Source organism: Arachis duranensis, chromosome 4, assembly GCF_000817695.3.
Source record: "Arachis duranensis cultivar V14167 chromosome 4, aradu.V14167.gnm2.J7QH, whole genome shotgun sequence".
In the NCBI taxonomy this organism is placed as follows: domain Eukaryota; kingdom Viridiplantae; phylum Streptophyta; class Magnoliopsida; order Fabales; family Fabaceae; genus Arachis; species Arachis duranensis.
Genome location: NC_029775.3, coordinates 37,151,758 through 37,156,526, shown reverse-complemented (window position 1 = coordinate 37,156,526; position 4,769 = coordinate 37,151,758).

The window sequence follows — 4,769 nt, the reverse complement described above, 5'->3', positions numbered from 1 at the left end:
GAATATTCTTCAGAGCTCATGAATGGCAGAAGGAGATTTAATGGAATCTCTATGGTCTCTAGGTGAGCCTCAGATTCCTCAGGGTCCTTAATAGGAAACTCCTTCTTGCTTGAGGAACGTCCCAGGAGGTCTTCCTCACTAGGATTTTCGTCCTCCTCCTCCCTTGTGCATTCGGCCACTTTGATTAAATCAATGGCCTTGCACTCTCCTTTTGGATTCTCTTCTGTATTGCTTGGGAGAGTACTGGGAGGAGTTTCAATAACTTTCTTACTCAGCTGGCCTACTTGTGCCTCCAGATTTCTGATGGAAGATCTGGTTTCATTCATGAAACTGAAAGTGGCCTTTGACAGATCAGAGACTATATTGGCTAAATTAGAATTGTTTTGTTCAGAATTCTCTGTCTGTTGCTGAGAAGATGATGGATATGGCTTACTATTGTTCAGCCTGTTGCGTCCACCATTGTTAAAACCTTGTTGAGGTTTTTGTTGATCCTTCCATGAGAAATTTGGATGATTTCTCCATGATGAGTTATAGGTGTTTCCATAAGGTTCACCCAAGTAATTAACCTCTGCCATGGCAGGGTTCTCAGGATCATAAGCTTCTTCAGAAGCTGCCTCTCTATTACTGTTGGATGCATGTTGCAACCCATTCAGATTTTGAGAGATTATGTTGACCTGTTGAGTCAACATTTTGTTCTGAGCCAATATGGCATTCAGAGTATCAATTTCAAGAACTCCTTTCTTCTGAGGTACTCCATTATTCACGGAATTCCTCTCAGAGGTGTACATGAACTGGTTGTTTGCAACCATGTCAATGAGTTCTTGAGCCTCTTCAGGCGTTTTCTTCAGGTGAATAGATCCACCTGCAGAATAGTCCAATGACATTTTCAAAAATTCAGATAGACCATAATAGAATATATCTAATAAGGTCCATTCGGTCCATTCTGAAAACATGTCGGATGGACATCTTTTGGTCAACTGCTTATATCTTTCCCAAGCTTCATAGAGGGATTCACCATCTTTTTGCTTGAAGGTTTGAACATCCACTCTCAACTTGCTCAGCTTTTGAGGAGGAAAGAATTTATCCAAGAAAGCAGTAACCAGCTTATCCCAGGAGTCCAGGCTATCCTTAGGTTGTGAATCCAACCATACTCTAGCTCTGTCTCTTACAGCAAAAGGGAAAAGCATGAGTCTGTAGACTTCAGGATCAACTCCATTCGTCTTTACAGTCTCACAGATCTGTAAGAACTCAGTTAAGAACTGATAAGGATCTTCAGATGGAAGTTCATAAAACTTGCAGTTTTGTTGCATTAATGCAACTAGTTGAGGCTTAAGCTCAAAGTTATTGGCTCCAATGGCAGGAATGGAGATGCTTCTTCCATCAAACTTGGACGTTGGTTTTGTAAAGTCACCAAGCATTCTCCTTGCATTATTATTATTATTATTATTTGCGGCTGCCATGTCTTGCTCTTGTTCGAAATTTTCTAAAAGGTTGCTTCTGGATTGTTGTAATTTAGCTTCTCTTAATTTTCTCTTCAGAGTCCTTTCAGGTTCTGGATCAATTTCAACAAGAGTGCCTTTATCCCTGTTCCTGCTCATATGAAAGAGAAGAAAACAAGAAAAGAAAAAGGAATCCTCTATGTCACAGTATAGAGATTCCTTTATGTTAGTAGAAGAAGAAAGGGGTAGAAGAATGGAGATGGTAATTCGGATTTTTAGATGGAGAGAGGTGAAGAGAAGTGTTAGTAATTAAATAATTAAATAGAAAAAGAAGAGAGAGGAGAAATTTCGAAAATAATTTTGAAAAAGAAGTTAGTATTTTTCGAAAATTAAAGGTAATTTGTAATTAAAATTAAAACATGAATCAATTAATTAATTAAAAAGAATTTTTGAAAAAGAGAGAGATATTTTCGAAAATAGAAGAGGGAAAAGTAGTTAAGTGGTTTTGAAAAAGATAAGAAACAAACAAAAAGTTAGTTAGTTGATTGAAGAAGATTTGAAAACAAAATTTTAAAAAAGATAAGAAGATAAGAAGTTAGATAAGATATTTTGAAATCAAATTTTGAAAAAGATTAAAATAAAAGATAAAAAGATAAGATAAAATTTTAATAAAAAGATATTTTGAAAAAGATTTAATTTTTATAAAGACTTAACTAACAAGAAACTACAAGATAAGATTCTAGAATTTAAAGATTGAACCTTTCTTAACAAGAAAGTAACAAACTTCAAATTTTTGAACCAATCACATTAATTGTTAGTTAATTTTTGAAAATATGATATAAAGATAAAAAAAAAGATTTTTGAAAAATAATTTTTACAATTTTCGAAAATAATAAAAAAAATGAAAAAGATATGATTTTTGAAAAGGATTTTGAAAAGATAAGATTTTTAAAATTGAAATTTTGACTTGACTTGTAAGAAACAACTAATTTTGAAAATTTTTGACCAAGTCAATCCCAAAATTTCGAAATTTTGGAGGGAAATAAGGAAAAGATATTTTTTTTTATTTTTGAAATTTTTAAAGATGAGAGAGAAAAACAACAAAAATTTTTAATGCATGAAATTTTTAGATCAAAATCATGAATGCATGCAAGAATGCTATGAATGTCAAGATGAACACCAAGAACACTTTGAAGATCATGATGAACATCAAGAACATAATTTTGAAAAATTTTTGATGCAAAGAGAACATGCAAGACACCAAACTTAGAAATCTTTAATGCATGGAAAATATGAATGCAAAAAATGCACATGAAAAACAACAAACAATACAAAACAAGAAAATATCAAGATCAAACAAGAAGACTTATCAAGAACAACTTGAAGATCATGAAGAACACTATGAATGCATGGATTTTCGAAAAAATGCAAGAAGAATTTTTTAAAGCATGCAATTGACACCAAACTTAAAAATTGACTCAAGACTCAAACAAGAAACATAAAATATTTTTGATTTTTATGATTTTCTAATTTTTTTTTTTGTATTTTTATTAATTTTTTTTTTCGAAAATATAGTTTAGAAAACGAAAAATAAAAAAAAAATTTTGAAAAAGATTTTTGAAAAGAAAATTACCTAATCTGGGCAACAAGATGAACCGTCAGTTGTCCATACTCGAACAATCCCCGGCAACGGCGCCAAAAACTTGGTGGACGAAATTGTGATCACTTGTTCTTTATACTTATATGGATTTATACTCTTAGGGCACTGTTTATTTTCACAACTCCGTTCAACTAACCAGCAAGTGTACTGGGTCGTCCAAGTAATAAACCTTACGTGAGTAAGGGTCGAATCCACAGAGATTGTTGGTATGAAGCAAGCTATGGTCACCTTGTAGATCTCAGTTAGGGAGATTAAAGGGTAATTGTGATTATTGGAATAAATAATAAATAAAAAGGAATAATAAAAAGGATAGAAATACTTATGTAGATTCGTGCATAGGAATTTCAGTTAAGTATGTGGAGATGCTGTATGGCTCAAGGACGCCTGCCTTCCCACTGCTTCTACTCAATCCTTCTTACTCCTTTCCATGGCAAGCTTTGTATAGGGGTTCACCATCAGCTGTGGCTACTTTCATCCTCTCGGGAAAATGATCCTATGCGGTTGTCAGTCGCACGGCTAATCGTCTGGAGGCATCACCCATGGTTGATGGCTACATCCCATCCTCGCAGTGAGAACTAATGCTCACGCACTCTGTCACAGTACGGCTAATCACCGGTTGGTTCCCGCTCCTACTGGAATAGAATCCCTTGATTCTTTTGCGTCTGTCACTAACGCCCAGCAGGTTGCAAGTTTGAAGCACGTCACAGTCATTCATTAACGAAATCCTACTCGGAATACCACAGACAAGGTTAGACTTTCCGGATTCCCAGGATCCTACTCGGAATACCACAGACAAGGTGAGACTTTCCGGATCCTCATAAATGCCGCCATCTATCTAGCTTATACCACGAAGATTCTGTTGGGGAATCTAAGAGATACACATTCAAGCTCTGTTGCATGTAGAACGGAAGTGGTTGTCAATCACGTGCGTTCATAAGTGAGAATGATAATGAGGGTTATTTACTCATCACCTTCATCATGTTCTTGGGTGCGAATGAATATCTTGGAATAAGAATAAGAGAGAATTTGAATAAAAGAAAATAGAACTTCATTAATACTTGAGGTACAGCAGAGCTCCACACCCTTAATCTATGGTGTGCAGAAACTCCACTGTTGAAAAATACATAAGCAAAAGAGGTTCAGGCATGGCCGAATGGCCAGCCCTCTCCATGATCAAGTGACCGAATGATAAAAGACTTAAAGTGGTCAAAAGATTCCCACGGTCAAAAGATGACTAATACAATAGTTAAATGTTCTATTTATAATAAACTAGCTCCTAGGGTTTACATGAGTAAGTAATTGATGTATAAATCCACTTCCGGGGCCCACTTGGTGTATGCTTGGGTTGAGCTTGATCAATCCACGAGCTGAGACTTCTCTTGGAGTTGAACTTTGAGTTATGACGTGTTTTGGGCGTTCAACTCCGGATAATGACGTTTTTCTGGCGTTTAACTCCAGAAAGCAGCATGTACTTGGCGTTCAACGCCAAGTTACGTCGTCATTCTTCGAATAAAGTATGGACTATTATATATTGCTGGAAAGCCCTGGATGTCTATTTTCCAACGCCGTTGAGAGCGCGCCATTTAGAGTTCTGTAGCTCCAGAAAATCCATTTCGAGTGCAGGGAGGTCAGAATCCAACAGCATCAGCAGTCCTTTTGTCAGCCTTTTT